The following is a 20716-nucleotide window of genomic DNA, read 5'->3' on the forward strand; positions in this document are numbered from 1 at the left end:
TCTATTAGAAAGTACCTGATAAATGCAAAGTATTATTACTGCTTTATTATAAAGATTTCAGTGTCACTTGTGGTGGGATATTTGATTTTTCTATTTTGTAATCTGGGTACAAATCTTGGTTTTTTTGCATAATACTTATGCTATTTTATATATGCTTATGAAGTTTTCAAAAACACTCTTAATGAGTTTAGTAGTATCTTCACTCATAGATGAAGACTTTTTAAAAAAATAATGGGACAGATCCCCAGCTAGAGCAGTCAACGTATCTTAATTGAAGACAATCAAGCCACTCCGATTTAGGACAGTTCAGAATCTGGCCCAGCATGTGCATTATACTGAACTTTTAACAATATATAGTGATCTTAATAGTTCCAAAGCTATTAATGGAATAGCCATATTACAGGCAGAATCATTTGTCATCTTCATAAATGTAGCAGTTATAGAATCACACTTGATACATAACGAATTCTAGAATCTGAGAGACTGACTCAGTTGCTAACTTGTGCAATGACTGAGACCAAAAAAGCTATTCTCTTATTCCTGATTTTACTATTTTCCCTTAGGTACTGAAGGCTGGGAGCAGCAGATTAAGGGCTCAATGCTGTTTTCCCACAGATCTCAGTAACAGCATGATGAGGCCCTTAAGATGAGGTGTGAAAACAGCCACAGTGAAAATGTCATTGGCATGTACAGTACATAGCAAGAACACAATCAGGAGACAGACTTCTCCCTTCCAAAAGATATTTGAGAGGGAAAATAAAAAGTCAGCAAGCCCACAAAAGCTTTTCCTTTTCTTTTTCTTTTTTTGGGGGAGGAGGGGGTGGGGCAAGAGGAGCAGGAGGAAATTACAAAATAAAGAGAGGGTAGCAGTATCCTAGCAGCTTTCAAAGTAACAGAGGAAGCACTACTATGTTTCTGGCAGCAGTCAAATTGTCAGTCATCTGAGTATCTTCAGGTTATTTATTAAGTGTTCTTTCCTTTGAGAGAGAGAGAAAGTGGCACATGAAGGGCTTGGCAGCATGTGAACCATAGAACTGAGCACAAAGACTTTCAATAACATCAGCAAGTTCTTTTTAGTACACAACATATCTCAAAATATCATGGACAAGTGCCCATTTGGAGGTTATTATTCCATCTTTGCAGTTTGATTAGAACTTTTCTAAAGTTTCCTTAACTTTGAGAGCATTCACACCAATGACACGGGGTCCAGGCCAGGACTTTGGAAAAGCCAGAAAACAGAAACTGCCACAGAGAACATTTCCCAGGTCAGACTGGGAAACAATTGTGGCGTTTGATCAGGAACGTGTGAATATTCCTGTAGGGTATGCCTGAAGAGCTTACTCAATGTTACTCAACTTTTATTGTGATTTTATTGTGATTCATAATGCCATAAAAATATCTATCCCTGAACTGATGACTAAAATCTAACTTGAAATTAATGCAGATATTATAATTTGCAATTAAACTGTGGAGCTCTATTTCAGGAAAAGCTCAGAGAGGAATTAGTTTTCCAGTTTCAACAACAGTAGAATTAAATGTGTGTGTAATTTTTCTTTTTTGTTGCTTGAGCTTTCTACATTTAGAGAGTAAGTATATTTAGATTATCCCAAAATACAAAGCCAACCAGTGGATGTTAACTCTTCTCTGAAGTAAGTCGTATGTAGACTATTGGGGAAGGGATTGAAAATAAAGTCATGAGTCAGTAAAAGTGTTCTATTTAACCTACATTAGAACATTTTGCTTAGGACAGTAAATGAACTTGAAGGGTAAAATTCTCCCACCAATGACTGTTTCTTTTCAGAGACTCTTACCTATTCAATTACATTTTCAGGAACCTATTTGCATTTTTATTTATCTCAAGGAACGGAGATAGTTATGGCTAGTAAATCAACTTCAGTGCAACTTGAGCATACAGGGATACGGAAATTCAGAAATACAGGATTATGGATTATTGTGTCAACTGGTTTTGATGGGTCATCTTTCGTGCTTGGTCAAGGGAGTAAGAAGGTGCCTTACACACTCTTACTCCCTTGCAAGGGCTACTCATATTGTGAGTAGCAACATAGAGAAAAAATCAATGCCCATGAGGACTTTACTTCCCCTCATATCCCAATTAAAGTGGGTTGGGTGTGGGAAGGGAGAGTGGTTCCACACACATGCCCCACCTTGTTCCAGACACCACATCAATGGGAGTAGCTGTGACAGGTGTAGGGCTTGCACTGATTACATTCCACCCAGAGCAAGGGGGAACCAGGTCGCGATTCTCAGTGTCACAATCTGGTTCGAGTTCTACTGTTGACGCAATGCACTGCCTATCAGGATGCCACTAGCTTCCATTAAATTTTCATGCAGGCTACAATCTTGCAACCTAATCCATGCAGGTGGAATCTGATTGCAGGACTAATGGCAGAGTTCAGATCATAGGCTACCCTTGATCTTGACATTGTGATAAATGAGAATTTTGCACATGAATGAAGTAGAATCTGTCCCTTCAATTCCAAGCCAGTGTGAAAGGCTGCAATATAGTTACTGAAAGAGAATATGGAAGTTTGGAAAACCGTCACCATAATAAAAACCAAAATCTCAACAACAGTGTCTCAGAAAGCAAAGCTGCAGCTATTCAAATTTTGCTAGCTCTAGAATTAATATAAGTATTCCTCCTCAAACAAAGGTCTCCCATTAATTAACACAGCTGAGACTAATCTATTAATTTCAACAGGAGCATTGGGTAGCCTAAGGATGCATGATTGCGCCATTAACTATTAATATTCACTGCTTCTCTTGTCCATCTGTACTGGCTAAATAAGATGAAGTCCAGCCAACCACTTCAGTGTGATGCCCAAGTGCAGTAGTAAAGATCCCCTATAATAGATAGGGATGTTTTGGACGGAATGACAGTCAACATGAAACTATTTACATGTTTGCTTGGTACAAACAACAACGCAAAGCCCTGGGACTTGACAGCAACACAGGTGGCATTCTACTAGGGCCTACAGGTATTACCCTGTCTTTGGGATACAGTAGAGGAACACCATCTCAACAGGAGCTCAGGAAGGCTTTGTGCCTGAAGCCACATAATGCCTCAGAAGGGTAATGGCTCAAAGACCTCCCTGACCCCTTCTACTCCTTTTCAGAGCTTATTGCTGACAGGAGCACTAGCCCTGTGGAGGAGTCAAAGTATTCCCTCTCAGTTAGGCTGCTGCTCCTGCAGTAAGACATTCTTGCACATACCTCCTTCCCTCCCTGACACCCTCATGAAGGGACCAGGCAAAGTCTGGCCCTCAATGTACCAGCTGAAATTACAAACAAGCCAACATGGAATTCCAGAGAGATGCTGAGAGACATATATACTCCTCCTTTTTTAGGGGTAACTTTCTTAACCCAGATTTCCAAAGAAAAAGCTCACAGAAATGGCTGGTTTGATGCTTTCCAGTGTAATAATCAACATGGCCTCAGTAATTACCTGTTTGACTGCCGGCTCTGCAATGCCCATAAGTAGGAGAAAGGTTGTACGGGAATGGAGAGAGATTTGGGTTTTGCTTCTCTCTTTGAATACTGCTCAGGTCATTTAATTGCATCTGAGTCTAAGCAGGTACTGCTGCCCTGGGAAGAAGGGGATAAAATGAGGCCCAGCCAGGGCCACCTCTCCTCCCCAGCTCCCCACAAACCTAGAACTATTCAGGGGTAACAGCCACTCGGGACACTCGGATGCTTTCCCTGCCATGTGGGCTTAGGGACAGAAAATGCAGGGAGGATCCAGCCAGACACAATTTGCAGAGCAGCTGCACAATCAGCCTAAGTGGGACTGACAGACTGATGTCGTCAGAGTATTTTCTACAGTTTTGACAGGACATTCGCTGTGCTGATTGGCTGTTTGCTCCAAGCTCTCCAGCCCCCTCTGCTGACACACTTTTCCCTTCTCCACCACTATCTGGTAACTAGGTTCTTATACCATGTCCATAACTGTAGCATCAGAAAACCACAACCCACCATTGTGTCATCTTTCCATGCCTTACCTGGTATTATATAGGATCTGTTATTGATCAGGAATCTTCTTAAGTGGTTTATCTATTCTTTAGGCTCTGCAGTACATCCTCAAATCAAAATGTATTCGCTGTTGAGAGTTCAGGGCAGACTCCTCATATTATTTAAATGGAATTTTGGTGGGTTATACGGAGAGGCTGAATGGTTCAGAAGTTTAGTGGTCAGTGATCTGAAACCCAGCCCCCAGGTAATGTTACACCAGTGCTCTTGTTAAACTGCATAAATACTAAACACTTGTTCCCTATATTTGGGACATGATCCTGGGAGATGCTGAACACTCCTGCCAGATGGAAATATGGATGCTTAGCACCTTGTAGGCTCAGGTCTTTAAAGAGCAGCTGCGAGATTGGAGGGTGTGGGGAAGGGAAATAGCAGTCAATCACATTGAGCTCATTGATTTCAATGGGAGGCCTGAGCATCCTCAACTACTGACAACAGGGCACATCATACCTTGGAGTCCACCACTGCCATACAATTTGACGTAACCTACGAACTGTCAGACACCAAACAAACCAGTGTACAGTACGCAATACCAGCACACAACCCAATGTAACTTCACCGTCATTGTATGCTGTTTTTAATCCTCAATTGCAAAAACAGAATAAGAGGAAACAAACATCTGCCAGTTGTGACCTGCAGAAATTTCAGATCAGATGAAATTACTATGGGCATATGGGGAATTTAAGTAGTATTGCCATCTTCAGAAACAAATGGAAACTTGACTCACTTTACTGTCCATCAGCTGACTTCAAATGACTCACTTGCACATTTGATTTTGAGAGCAAGCCGGTAACTGGTTTTATCTACCTATTTTTGAGTCCTTTTTGGACCTTAAAATTGGGAGAAATTCTACCATTGTGTACTGTACATGCTTTATATAGCTTTGACTGACTATAATAGGTGTCATGTGGCCCTGGAATTTCACCCATATCCCCCAAAACTGCCACAAGTTAGCTCACTAGAAAGCATATCCCTTCTTTGTCGTTTACACCTTTTGGGGTATATTTTACATTTGTTCCACATGAAAAATGAGCATAGGATATGGCCAAATACCTACATTTCCTACTAGACCACAGCTTCCACGTGGTCTTTACAACTAGCACTTGTAAGAGACTGATTATTAAAATAAGGGCAAAAACTGAACTTCAAAAAATAAAACTTTGCTTTTATGAATTTTATTTCCCTTTGCTCTCATCACTTTGCTCTCCTGTTGTAACAGCACACTCTGCAATTACATGTGTGTGAAGCTCTATGCATTCATGTTTGACGAGCAAATGGTAAGAAAAAATGTCATGGTCTGACACCTAGTTACTATTTTTCAGTCTGTTGTGGATTTCTGAAAGGGCATGTTTACCATTTTTTCTGCTTTTGATATGGGAAAATGTAGACATTTTCCGCCTGGGCAATAAATCCATCCTGAAAGTTCATTTAATGGAACATGTTGCATTGCTTGCTTATATACAGATAATTGCAACATAACAAGTAGTGAGGTAAACATAAATATATCCAAATCCTGTTCAGAAAAAAAGACTGGACAATGATTTTACTTGGCACTCAATTTTTTCTAAAAAAATTTACATTTTAAATGTCAATAGACAATCACCACCAGTATAATCATAATCTTTCCTATAGCCCTTTAGAAACACTAAACAATATTTATATATGCAACCTAAGTCACTACTTACTTGTATCAAAGCGTTCAGATACAACATTTATTTGGATTATAATCTTAGGAGCCAAATCATTTGTACAAACCATGCACACCATCCTCCCGCTCTCTCTCTCGTTCTGTCACTACCCTTTTGATTTAATTTGGTCAGATTAAGCAGGAATAATAGAATAATTTGATCACTGTCTAGCAAACATTGCCATTTAACTCATAAGGACAAAGGCCAAAGTTCTGATTGAGACAAAGGAAATAAAAATCGCAGAGCCAACTTGAGGTACTTTAAAGGGGTCTGACTTTCAGAAACAGCGGAGCACTCACCTTCTGAATATTAGGTCCTTTTTAGCCTGCCTCAAATTGGCAACCATAAATCACTACACACTTTTGGAAATCTTGGACTTTTTGGAAATGTTATCTCCCACCTCAGTTTAAAAATGGTAAAGCTGAGACAAAGCCTGTAACAACCAACACTTCTAAGCTCAAACAACTAGACTAAACTTCTCTAATAATGGTAGCAATATTAGGGTAAGATCGTATTTATCACAAATGAGGACACTACATTGGACTCTAATCCAGCCATCATTTTATGGTCCCCACATCCTCCTGGAAATATTTAAAATCCACCTAATATTTTCAAGTGCTGCATTTTTCAGTTGGACAACATATGTGTAAAAATCACATAGAGCCAAACTACACAGCTGATGTTGAGATTATACGTTATACATTGTGTATGTATTTATTTACACATATTATTCACATGCAGCACTGAAAATTCAAGTTATCTAAATTAACTATACATTTATCTTCTGCTCCTGATTTCCCCTCTGGAGCAGGCAATACAATATGTCCTAGTGGTTTGTGATAATTCTACCAACTTTTGATCTATCTATGCTGCTTTTGGGAGTTATGTCATCAAAAGTGTGGAAAAAATGACACGCATCCTTTTCTGGCGGGCAGAAGACCAGTGGTTCCCCATTTGAGCTGGGGGCTGCTGCCACACCTTTACACATACAAATGGAGTCTGTATTCTAGGCAGCTTTGCACGGAGTTGATTGTATCCCTGTAAACGGAACATGCTTTTCTCTGTGGAATGCTATACATTATCATTCATGTTAAAAGAAAATTATTGGTAGTATTTACAATATAGTGACTCAATGCCACTAAGTAAGCAGGGAAATGTCATCTGAAAATGACAGATCTTTCTTCTCAAGCTGAGAAACCTATTATGACTTCATATTGTATGCCAGCTTTCTGCCGCCATTGAAAAAGATCAAGCAAATCCAGACAGATTTTGAGTTTTCTTCTTTGCCGCCACTAGGGCAACTCACTACACCTCAATTCCGCAATCTTTGCTCACCTTAGAGTAGTACTCTTGAGTGTGATTACATGAAACTTGCATAAACTCAATGTGACGACGCACATTAGTAGGTATTAATGTGGGTAGAAGTTGCACAATCAGGGCCTAAACTTTAAAATCACGCTCTTTTACATGTAAGTACCCAGAATATTTTTGCAGCTCTCAGCTATGACTCCCGAATGCTGATTTCCGAGCTCTGGTAACACACACAAAGTTTTGAGCTACATATTTATATTGGTGGTTACATCTACACTGTAAGACCAACCCATGGCAACAATTCTCAATGCCCAGGTCAACTAATTTGGCAGCTCACACTACACAGCTTAAAAAAGGCAACATAGACATTCAGACTGGCTGGAGCCCGGGTTCTGAAACTCACCCCCCTTTGCCAAATTTCAGACCCTGGGCTTCAGTCTGAGCCCCAGCGTCAACACGACTATTTTTAGTCCCATACGCTCAAGAGGCTTGTGCATCTGAGTCATTTGACCTGGGTTCTGAGATTCGCTGCTGCAGGTCTTTTTTTTTGCAGTGTACATATATTCAGAGACACCAAGATCAGAATATGGCTTACTGTGTTCAACGTTTATAAGGATACCAATGAAAAGAAAGAGCCATTGATAGAATTAGAGTTTTATATAGTTATGAAATATTGTAATATATTGAGCTTAAGATTCGTGAAGGATAAGAAATCCTTTGAGGATCTTTACGTGTTTACATATTTAAAATTACTGTACCCAAGGTAATATGAAAGCCCTAGTTAGTTTACGTAAGTTGATATTCCAAACCTACTCCATCTCTCACTACTTTCACTTAATTTCTATCAGAGACTAACAGCCTTGCAAAATTCTACACACTGCGGGCATGCAATTTATTTTTATGGCTGAATAAAATATTGTCAGTTATTATATTACCTGCCTTTTACTGGATGATTGGTGGCAGGCAGATTTTGTGCCTCAACTGATACATATTTACGATTTTGAAAGTTTGTTCCATCCTATTACATGGCCAGTTTATTCTATTAACTAGAATAATACTGTAACTTTTCCACTTGATTATTAAATTCCAGTTTTCAGAAGTGACATCTGATTTCACAAACATACAAATTCTAAATGCATAAAGCCTGGATTTTCATGTGCAAATGGATATTTGTCCATACCGAGTCAATGATCTACACATGTAAGTGCCAAACTGCAGTCCGAAGTATTGTGCAAATGGGTGACTTGTACATCAAGCTCCTGAATTCAGAGCTTCTACTCACATAAGTCAAGCACATCCATGTTTATAGGACTGGGGCCCTATTGTGCATATCCACAATACTTTTAACTATTGTATTAAATATCTGAAGGCATATAGACTTCTTTCAAAGTATTTAAACTATCAGCTCTCCAGAGTAGGAACTCTACACTATCCACTTAGCAAAGCGTGTGAGCTCTTTTGGTTGGTGCTATGTATTTCTGATCCGAGGAGGGACTTGCAACCCACAACGCCTCTTGCTGGATTGTGTTGAGAGCACATACTGTGTATTACCACCTATAACTGAGATACAGGGAACAAAAGATTAATGTTCAAATGAGTTTTTTCTTCTCTGGCCTGGATGCAAAAAAAGCACCGATAGAAGTGTAGGTCGATACTTTGGATATTCTGAAACAGTTTCAGTCTTTGCCAAGACATCTTGGTGACCTGAAGCATGAATGATTCAAGTTGCATCACAATGGGACAGAGGAATAATTGTACTTCAGAATAACCAAAAATTATGTGTACTAGCATTAGCATTATGTGTACTATTACATATATAATGGGTGGAAGGTAGAGATATCATCACCCCCACTCCAAAAATTGAGTTAGTTAAACAACTAGATTCTAAAAGCAACACTGCTAAAGGCTGATTGACCTAAAGCTTCACCTGCATTGGCAACGTTTCCGTATTAAAGTTCTTAAAATACACTAAGGATTCCATGTAAATATGATTTAAACTAGGGCTGTTGATTAATCAGTTAACTCACAAAATTAACTCAAAAAAATTAATCACAAAAAAATGAATCGTGATTAATCACACTGTTAAACAATAGAATACCAATTTAAATTCATTAAATATTTTTAGATGTTTTTCTACGTGTTCAAACATATTGATTTCTATTACAACACAGAATGCAAAGTGTACAATCTCATTTTATATTACAAATATTTGCACTGTATAAGTGATAAAAGAAATAGTATTTTTCAATTCACCCCATACAAGTACTGTAGTGCAATCTCTTTACCGTGAAAGTCTAACTTACAAATGTAGATTTTTTTTGTTACATGACTGTACTCAAAAACAAAACAATTCCAGAGGACATGCGCCCATGCTGACGACAGGCTCTGCTCGATAATGATCCAAAGTAGTGCGGACTGACATGTTCATTTTCGTTATCTGAGTCAGATGCCACCAGCAAAAGGCTGATTTTCTTTTTTGATGGTTCAGGTTCTGTAGTTTCTGTATTGGAGTGTTGCTCTTTTAAGACTTCTGAAAGCATGCTCCACACCTCGTCCCTCTCAGATTTTGTATGCAACTTAATATTGTTAAACTTTGCGTCGAGTGCTGTAGCTATTTTTAGAAATCTCACACTTGTACCTTCTTTGCGTTTTGTAAAATCTGCTGTGAAAGTGTTCTTAAAAAGAATTTGCTGGGTCATCGTTCAAGGCTACTATTACATGAAATATATGGCAGAATGCAGGTAAAACAGAACAGGAGACATACAATTCTCCCCTAAGGAGCTCAATCACAAATTTAATTAACGCATTATTTTTTTAAATGAGCATCATCAACATGGAAGCATGTCCTCTGGAATGAAGCACGAAGGGGCATAGAAATGTTTAGTATATCAAGCATGCCAATACCTTGCAATGCCAGCTACAAATATGTTATGCGAACACCTGTTCTTACTTTCAGGTGACATTGTAAACAAGAAGCAGGCAGCATTATCTCCTGCAAATTGTAACCATACTTGTTTGTCCGAGCGATTGGCTGAACAAGAAGTAGGACTGAATGGACTTGTATTCTCCAAAGTTTTACATTGTTTTATTTTTGAATGTAGTTATTTTTTGTAAATAATTCTACATTTGTAAGTTCAACTTTCATGATAAAGAGATTGCACTACTGTACTTGTATTAGGTGAATTGAAAAATACTATTTCTTTTGTTTTTCACAGTGCAAATATTTTAAATAAAAAATAAATATAAAGTGAGCAGTGTACACTTCATATTCTGTGTTGTAACTGAAATCAATATATTTGAAAATGTAGAAAACATCCAAAAATATTTAAATAAATGTATTTTATTATTAACAGCACAGATTAATCACGATTATTTTTTAATTGTGCAATTAATCTTGATTAATTTTTTAATCACTTCACAGCCCTAATTTAAACACATCACTGCTCCATCTCAAAATACAATAAGAAAACTCCCAAACTTCTGATAAGAGTTTTTTGCAATTCTCCATGAACAAGCCAATAAAAAATTTCTTCCGATTAGAGTGTGCATGCACTAATTTGTTGCAAACAGTATCTTATCTGGATGCTACAATCCCTAGAGATGTGACACGCCTTCATCACAAAATCCAAAACATGCAGACTTTTTCTGGTTTTCAATACAAACTTGATGCTCAGCCAGATCCATCAAGAGTGGGGTAAGATTCACACATCTTCTGAATGAATTTGGGCTTTTTTCTTAGCAAACTTGGATGAAAACCACAGAACTCTGTGGTTTCAACCTAAACAGCAGCTTCATCTGAATTTCTCCTTTATTTGTGTGTGTTTATTTGAAGCTGAAAGCAAAACCCATAGTTTGTGACCCATATGGATATAAACCAAAGAAAGTTTAGTCCAGGAGAAAGCCTACAAACTTAACCAGCTGAACTTTGCATAGTTCTAACTGTCTGTGCATAGTTTAGGAGCTCTTTTTTGGATTGGAAGAATTCAGACTAGTATGTAAGAGGTGTTACAATGTAAACTGGCTCCCTGCTAAATGAAGATGAAGACTGGTGTGCTTATTAACATGGACACAGAATGGCCTGCTCATGATGATCACCACAAACCTTGCTTGTAACCCACAAACTTGGAAACCAACACCACTCATTCTTCCCCTGTCCCCACCCTTCCTGACCAGAAGTACCGCCCCAGATTCATTCAAGAACCTTACGCTCATTAAATATCCATGCATCGGCAACATCAGTATCCAAGTTGCCCCACTTCTGACCTGAATTGTAGTACCCACCCAGCATACCGTTTCCCTATTTGAAAAACCCCTTTGGGTAAACAGATTACGATGCTATGCTAAGACCACTGGGCACTGTTTTTCCTCTCACCCCCGCCCGCCCTCAAACAGAAACAAATTGCCTCAACTGCTTGCTATTTCAAGCCCAGCCCATATTCCTTTGCAGCAGCTCTCACCAACAATACCGAGGCCATCCTAACACATTGCTAATTTTATTATTGCTATATTAAACACATTAGCATAACACACTGGCTGGCATATGTTTGTGTACCCCTTTATGCTTCATCTATAGAAGAGAAGAGTCTGTTACAGCTCCTAGCTACAGAATCTGGCTTTTTAGCTCAAGCTGAGAATACTCAGGTCCTCTCTTCTTGAGTGGAGCTTATGTGATTCCCCAGGACATGGAACACACACGGAGATCATTAGCTTACACCAAATTACAGAGGATGTGAAGGTTTCACATCCTGAAGAGCTGGGATGGTCCTCAAGGAAAACCACAGGAGATGTAATGACACACACATCAGAAAACTCATCTTGGAGACATTGCAGGCTGTACTTGTAGCTGTTGTCAAAGCTGCTAGGATGCAGTTTGCAAATCTTTCTGGTATGGTCAGCTGGGGGTGAGCTTTGCCAAGTAGCAAACATATTTGTAGTAAAAAATAAAAAATAGTTCTCGTGTTTTTATAAACACTGGTTCATTTTCGAAAGAAATGTGGTTACTTATAAAATTAAAACATTCATAGCACATAAAAATCTGGTTTGTGATAATTTTGGACATCTCAAAATTAAGTACCAGTAGGTTTTCTCCCTACCACCATATAATTAAAATAAAGCCCAATGGATCAATTTCAAAAGAGACACAATCAAGATCAAAATGATATATTCAGAAACCTTCCTTTCCTGCATTACTAATGACACCCAGAACGATTAGTAAAACTACACAAAAACTTTTAAAATCTTATTTGTCTTTCACCATTCATGCTGCTTATTTACTTTCTGCACTTCACTTGGCTCAGATGGTCAGGTTTACTGTCAATTTCACTTTCTCTTCCTAGTGGTATCAGACAAAAATATCTAAATCCTGCTGCAGCAAACCAAGAAAAATAGGATTTATGTCCAAAAAATCCCACTAAGCACTCCTCATACTGAGGTGTATTTAGTCACCTCAGAGTAAAAAAAGATACATAATGTAAAAATGATAAACAATGGCATATGCCTATAGTTATATCAAGTCCATAACACTGCATGGTTTTTATGTTACTACTGTACTGCCTTCACACTGCCTCCAAAACTATAATTCCATTACATTCCAGTGTGGCATAATAAAGATTTTAAAAGACAGACTTATAAGGCAGCTCTGTACTCATATTGACTAAAAATAACAAAAAAATACAGCATTTGAAATGACAGCTTTAACAGCATACAAGTTGGCATTAAGTCATTTTCAAAGAATTTTTTTAAAGAATCCATTGAAACTTACCACAACTTGTGCTATGTCTCATCTATAGGAAATGATTGAGAGGGGTCAACTTCATGCCTGAATTCCCATAGCTGAATCTGGCCTGCTGCTGGTACCAATTTCTAATGCTAGCCCTAAACACAGAAAAACCAAAGAGCAAGAAACATTGTATTTTACCTTTTAAACTGAATTTTTAATCAACCCACATACACAAGAAATGAAGACTAAAATATAAAAGGAAGGAAAATCCTCACTGAATTAAAATTCCAACATTAACCCACTATTTTGTGTGTATGATTTAAGATTCTTTTGTAATATAATCACCACACTGAGGGGATTTCTAAGCAAACAAAATAGGTTGCTCATGCATTTGTCACATGATATGGAAGGCTGCTCCAGTCCAATATCAATGAACCCATTAGGGCTTAGGCAAAGTTTTCTTACCATTCATTCAAAACACAAACTGCAAGCAGCTCAAAAGAAGATTGTACTGAGACTGCATAATAAGAATAGCACATTAAGAATCCTTATAAGAGGAGGTTACTTCTTAATCACAGGGGGCAAGCTTTTTAAACCATCTTAAGGTATTGGGCCAAACTTTATACTGACTCACATCCTATGCAATCCTACTGTAGTCAATGTTTAATTCAGTATTTGGCTCCTTACAGTGAGATCCTGGCCTCTTCTGAAACCAGTGGCGCATTTTCCATTGATTTCAAGGGGGCCAGGATTTCACTCTTGGGGTTTTTTTGTTTTTACTATTTGGCTATATGCCAAAGGCCACAGTCTGTGCTCTAGTGTATCCATTTTGCACTCTGAAAGTGGTGCAAAGCAGCCCCAAAGACAACATGTCTTGCCCTGGCAGAATCATGCCAGTGCAGAGCCAGCAGAGCCATTCCTAACCTATCCCACCTCCTGGCATGGTCAGCAGGATTGTCAGGGCACTCAGAAGCCAATGGCTTTTGCAGGATCTGTGCTGGGCACTCCATTGTAAGAGCTGAGAAGCTGACCAGCCCCCATCCCCATTGGCCAAAAGAAAGAGAAAAGCATCAGAACCTACTGAACGTGTCTGATTTCTTTTTTCTGCTCCCATTACTTTAAAAAATACCAAAAAGATTGTTCTTAAAGCTTGCTAACAATAATAACGGTGATGCTCTTGAGCTAGGACTTTTGTGTATTAAGTAACCAACCCAAGTAAAATTGTATTGCCATCCGATAAACTTCTGAAACTAGAAGATTCAGTACCATTAAAATTACATATTTACCCTCCCCTTCACAATATCGCCTTTCATTTGTACTTCAATAATCAGTGTCTCAGTGCAGAGCACAGGAATATGACCCTAACATCTAATATTCCACAGGGATGAAGGTGAAGTTGTATTTTGCTTTTAGTTACTAATAAATAAGGTTTCTACATTACAGTTGACTATGTTAACTCTAAAAGATTCGTTTCCCCCCTAAGTCTCTGTCCCCAAGGTGTGGGTACTATAGTAAGGGGAAGGGGGGAGCAGCTTGTGGCAGTTACAGCATAGTTTTGGATTAGTGCCAAATCTACCCACCATATGGGGGAGGAGGTATTTTTCTTGGAGGGTAGCACTGAGCTTCAGAAAACCTGTAGCAAGGGAAGCAGAGAATGGATAGAAGCAGGAAACCAATTTATATCTGTTTGTTACTTTAGTTCAGTGAAATTTTTTCCCTTCCTGTTTGTTAGCTCAATGAAGAAATAAAGCAGCATGAACAATAGCAAAGCCATGATTAAATTTTTCTAAAGTCATCATTTCTACTAGGGCTACTATGAACTAAAAACGTGACCTGCATAATGGGAGGTTTAAGTGGTTTGGAGTGCTCACCAGAATGTTTATAGTTTTTGCTATTCAGGAACCACCTAAAAGAATGGTGTTCATTTGCACTGTATTGTAGTTTACATGTACGTTTTAAAGCTAGGACTTTTCTCTTAATTCTGTATTTTAAAATAATTGGATTTTTTTTTTAAATAGCGTATGCGTATTCTTTTGAGGCCTGCTTCTGCTCCCACTGATTCTTTTGAGGCCTGCTTTTGCTCCCACTGAGGTTAAGGAGAGTTTGCAACACAATGCAAAGCAGGACTGGGCCCTATAATATTCCAAAAGGATAACACAAAAGGAAATTTGGTAGATCTCCCATTGTAATATAAAATCTGTCTTTCAAAAATCAACACTTGAACAATATCGTGCCTTGCAATTATTGACCAGGACTATGAAATCATTAAGTAATGGCTGCAGACATGCCAGACACTGACAGCAAACAACACATTCGTCCCTGCTGGGATCTGCTCATAAACCAACCCATCCAGCACATACACACTTCTCTCAACAACAAGAGAAATGTTCTCTAATATCAAGCAATGCAAGCAGAGTCAGCTGAAGGCAGCTAATATTTCATGTTAAGTACTTTTTACCCTTATCCCCTTCAGAAATGTTTCTGGAATCATAAAGCTCCTCAATAACACCATACTAAAACAACAGGACCCTAACAAATTATCCTGCTGCTGTTTCAAAGCATGTGTATAACGGTGCATGTGTGTGAATATGAGACAGAGGGAGAGAAAAATATAGTTTCATGGCTTTCTGAGGTCCAACCACGTCTGTGATTCACATTTGTGTTCCCAATGGAGAAAAATCAATTGCTCCATCCAACAAAAACAGGTATTTTTATGCCACTTTGGGGTCTAGAAAGAGTATTCAGCAGGCAGAAGGAAAACCAGGGAAAGGAGGGCACTTTACTCCAGCATATACTATGCAGTCACCGACACTGACATGTTTTGAATTAGGGTCAGAGGATCACGGTGTTTATATATCTCCTTATGTCCAAGTAATCTGAATCAAATGTGTTTGCATGTGGCGGAACATAACACAAACAATTCCAGTATATTGTACATGCATTCTCTCACTCCTCCATTCCCCCCCTTTTTAAAATAAATTGGCCATGCATGACAAAATATCTATGTCCAGCAGCCAGCTCATTTCAGAGAGGTTCCTTGATATGACAATGCATACTATGTTATTTAATATTTCCCCATAAAAACTCTCCCTCTGTCTCTTCATTTCCTTTGGTAAAATCTGTATTTGTATTTTGGCTTGGTTCATCTTTCACCAGGTCTCTTGCAAAAGTCACAGTGAACAAATCACAGAAGGGGAAGGCTGCACTGAGGATATTGAGAGGCTATGCAGTAAAAAGGAGCCCATGTAAACAAGCTAACAATCACTCAAGGAACAAGCCCATTCAGATTCTCCAGGGGCACAGTTTGCTTATTAGGCATGGCTGTGGCATTTCACTCTCCAAGGAAAATGCATATTATTTTGTAATAAGCCCCCCTTTGCAAAAGAAAAAAAGCAAAATAGTTAATTCTGTTGCAATAGCTATGTGAGGATTTTTCCATAAAGCTACATTGATTTCACTGCAGTCTAAGAAATTGTTGAATTTTCTTCTGTAGCATACTCCTGGGCAATTATTTTGCACATTTTCCTAAGGGCTTTTGGTGTGTCTATAAAATGCAGCAGTTTTTGTTTAATTACATCTGAAAGTCATGCAATGGAGTGAAGCCTACCTTAAGAGACCACTTCCTTCAAGACATCCCTCCATCTGCCTATAATTTCTATCAACTACCGCACACATCCCAACACCAGTTTTCAGACACACTCACTCTCCTTCCCCTCCCCCTCCCCTACCCCTCTTTTAAAAAAAAAACAAAACATTTAACCCCTATGCAAAAGGCCAGTCCTTTTAGCTTCTGGATCACAAAAGGTGTTTATTAATAGCAATTCCTTTTTTTAATGCCTATATAATTATTATTTTATATAGCTCTAGACAGATACACACCCACACAAAATGTTTATTTTGCTGAATTAAAAGCCAAGAGTTATTTCCCAAAGAAAGCCCCGGCAGTTTCAGAGGTAAGGAGGCTGAGTACAGCACTACTGTTTACATGCACCAGCTGTTAAATCACTATCACCACATCCATGCTGTGCCTCTGCACTGCTCCTAAAACCACCCATCACCTAAACAGCCCAAATAGAAATGTTCATACACACCTAAATACAGGAAAATGATGGTCCTCCGGCAACAAACTCTGTTAACACTGCTGCCTTCTTGCATTGGTTAGCAGTTTACTTCATTAACCTGGTTCTCTCTCTCATTTTTTTTTTTAAATCAACGATCAATATTCATCACCCCACCCTGCAAAGGCAGGTTAGTCGTAGAATATTAGCATCAACCACCTACCATTCCGTGCCTGCGAACTACGCTCCTGGTACAGCAACCCTTCCCTCAAACTGCAACCTTAGGTGGTATTTTTAACCACATTCCAAACTGAGGAGGAAGAGATGGAGTATTAAAAAAAAATAATTATAATGATGGGCAGGTGACTTCAAGGTAAATCAATTTTAAAAGTGTACTAAATAAAATCCCTGGGGGAAAAAAATAAAGCAGGAGGGGGGAAAGGGAGGGAAAACATATGATAATAATGAAATAAAAGGGAAAGAAAGAGTGGCTTGCTGAATCACCCTCTTTCACTGCCTGGAAACCATTGTGCAGCGTGATGCTGGCTGTACCATTGTGGAACCTACCAGAGGAGACAGGCAGAGGGCTTGGGGAATGGGGCTGCTATGGCAACTGAAAGGAGCACACGTGACGTTAAAGCTCAGAGGTCTCAAGGGTGGGGGCGAGAGAAAAGAGAGAAGAGAAAAAAGTCTAATCTGCTGCTACAGCTACTGTATCTCCCAGTGAATCAGGGGATAGAGCAGACTGCAAAGGGAAGCTGAATCGCCTTCTGTAGCAGTTACCAGCACAAGCAGCACTGGTATCTGCAACATCAGGGAGCTAGTCTGTATAAAGAGTAGATAATAACAGAAAGGATTCACTTCATGCAGCTCTGACCTCTTGTTTGCACTGGCTGCTGCGCACACAGGGATCAATGCAGGGAACCCAAAAACACACCTTTTGTGATCCATTCCAGCTTTGTGTTCAAATAGCTACACTACAACAAACAGCAGGGAGTTACCTCCTTCTCTATACCATCCCTTATAGCTATTTGAAATACACATAGGCAGGTAATGCATCTATGAGGATAGAGCCCCTACAGCAGGACCATGGATTTGTTCTTTGTTACCAGCATGCTGTGCCCTTTAGCTGGATACTCAGGATGCCAGTATTGTGTACCATCCAGCTCCAGAAAGCCAGCTGGTTGGTAGATAGATACTAGTGTAGTTTGACTTGACAGACTTTGTTCAGATTTTTGGAGTCTTCTAATTTAGGGGTTATGCAATAGCACTGTCAAAATAGTTCCCATTTGAGGCACATTTGCTTTACATGTCTCAGCAGTTGCTCTGCCCTTTTGCTGTTCAACGGCAAGGGGAAAGATGGTCTTTGGTTAATGCACTGAACCAGACCTCAGGAGGCCTGGGTTCAACTCCTGGTCCTGCCACAGCCTTCCTGTGTGACGTTGGGCAAGTCATTTAGCCCCTCTGTGCCTCAAGTTCCCATTTTCTAAAATGAGAATACTGTTAACTCTCCCTCCCTTTGTCTGCTTAGATTCTAATCTCTTAAGGACAAGTAGTATCTGTTACAGTGTGTTCGTACAGTGCCTACCACAATGGGGCTCTGATCTCAGTTGGAGCCTTTAGGCACTTCTGCAAATACAAATAATAAAATATAAGATATACAAGCAATGTCTTGAAACCCTTTATAATATCTCATTTCCATTGCAGAAAGAATTAACTGCTGTCACAAAGAGATACAGGGTCAAATGTAAAGTAAATACTCCACACACCCTAATGGATTTGAGTAATTCTCTAGCCATCACTGCAATCTTCTCTTCTACTAGGAACTCTACTCAGTACCAGATTATTTTAACTTGGACCAATACATTAACTTTGAACTTTGCTATTATATCAGAGATACCTGGTTGCCAACCAAAACAACAACTCTTGAGTATGCCATGCTTTTGCTAATTATGTGCATTTTTAAGTGAACCATTAGCATTCATAGGGCATATACAGGAAAATCTGTGACAAACCCAGTGTGAGGATTGATGCATGTGTGCGTCTTTTTTCCTTTTTGTTTCAATAACATGCTGGCTACCCAAGAAGCATGCATGGAGTTAGCTGCGGCTCATGCATGCCAACTGCCATGACATAATCACTGTAGTACTTTACAGTGGCTTACAAAGTGACAACTAAGCATCATCTCCACCAGCGCTACTCATTCATTACCAGCGGATACTGCAAGGTGGGTGAGCTTCATGTCTGGCAGAAAGTACTGAAAGGAAACAGAAGGAAAGGGTGGGAGTTTGGGAATAACTTGAGAAACCAACTACAGAAGATAAGATGGGCATAACTGCATATCAGGGACAAAGTTTGAGACCCGAAGCAACCAGCAAAGAATCTCTCTTATTGAAAATGTTGCCAACCCCTAGTTTGTAAGCTGAATGGAACTAACCTGCTGCATTTATGTTCACAGACATTAGATCTTATTAAAATGTTCAGTATCAAAGAGGTTTCCTCCAAAGAAGTTTCCACCTCAGCTGAACTGACTTTTCTCATCACAAGCCATCACACTACCATCTTGTATGTCACTCAGGCCCATAACCTGAATGTCGTCTTCAACTTGGACCTCTCTCTAGATTCTCACATCCAGGTTATTTCCAGGTCTTGCTGATTCTTTCTGCATAACATCTTTAAGATACAGTTCTCTTATCCAGTCACAGAGCCAGAACTTCTCCACATTATCATCTCATGTTTCCATTACTGAAACATCCTTTTCTCGGGCCTTGACTAATCTAATCTTTCCCTGATCACATCCATTCAGAATGCTGCTCCAAAGATCATTTTCCTAGCCTGTAACTTTCACATCATCCTTCTCTTTGCATCAGTCCACTGGCTCTCCCTGCTCTCTATCGCATCAAACATAAGCAGTTTGTATTCACTTTTCAAGACCCTCCATCCATCCCCACCCTACATATCATCCCTAATTTAATATTAAAAGGTCAACACTCACCCCTAACCAGCCAATGAGGCCAGCTTCCACTAGCTACTTGTTAAATTTTCTACCAAGCACCTTTGTGCTTCCTCCCACACTGCTTCTCATACTTGGGAGGATCTCCCCCCATAAACATCCACCAAGCTTCCTTGTTATCCACCATATTTAAGTAACATAAGCTTTCACCCCATGTGCATGGGAAAATTATCAAAATCCATACAGCTGCTGTCACCTCCTTCTGCTTCAAATACCTCCTGTAGACTTACTTAGACATGATGCCTACATTACACTGCCATCTGACAACAGCTAGACAGGTGGGGCTAATGATTATTTAAAATGTGCTCATTTTACTGTTCTCATCCTCCCCACCCTATTTGTCAGTTTCACCTATTGCAACTTATCATAATCCTATACTGTGAGTTCTCAGAAGCAAGTTCTTCCACTGCATGCATGCAACAGCTAGCACTATGATCTTTCATTAGGGTCCCTGGGCACTGCAGTTAATACAGATAAATAGATCTATTTATTGAGTTCCTCTTAAAACACAATAGATTAAACATGCTTGTCCTTTGTTTTATTCAGAGATAAAGACATGATGACTCTATACCTATGGGGTTTTCGGGTGACACATTACCTGAGTATGACAGGCCACAATCTCAGATGCAATGTTGGAGTGAAGCAAATTGGCTGGAGGGTCAAAGCTCACAGCTTTGTTTTACCAGAGCCCTGCTATGCGGTTGCATGTAAAGTCTGCTGCTGATTTTGTTATCATCTTCAGCCAAAAATGGTTAAAAACAAATACTGTGGGTGTAATAAAAATAAAAATAGGCTAAAAAAGAGTAACTGGAGTCTGTGTCCAGTTATTTTTCTCCCAAAAAGTTAATAGCCTGTTACAGAAGTTCAAGCTCTTCTTTACCAA

General features: G+C 39.2%; 1 protein-coding gene across 12 annotated transcripts in view; it reads right to left on the bottom strand.

Annotated features, from left to right (window-relative positions):
* Window positions 1-17467, bottom strand: part of MAPK10 (mitogen-activated protein kinase 10) — a 260373-nt gene extending 242906 nt beyond the window's left edge. For 9 of the 12 annotated variants that reach the window (XM_075066125.1, XM_075066124.1, XM_032800213.2 and 6 more), the window contains exons 1-2: window positions 17044-17361; window positions 12805-12917 (exon numbers count right to left, since the gene is read on the bottom strand). The gene's annotated coding sequence lies outside the window, so the exon portion shown is untranslated. The other 3 variants (XM_032800211.2, XM_032800209.2, XM_032800212.2) reach the window with 3 other exon arrangements.
* Window positions 17468-20716: the final 3249 nt, after the last annotated feature.

Source organism: Chelonoidis abingdonii, chromosome 5 (assembly GCF_003597395.2).
Source record: "Chelonoidis abingdonii isolate Lonesome George chromosome 5, CheloAbing_2.0, whole genome shotgun sequence".
Taxonomy (NCBI): Eukaryota; Metazoa; Chordata; order Testudines; family Testudinidae; genus Chelonoidis; species Chelonoidis abingdonii.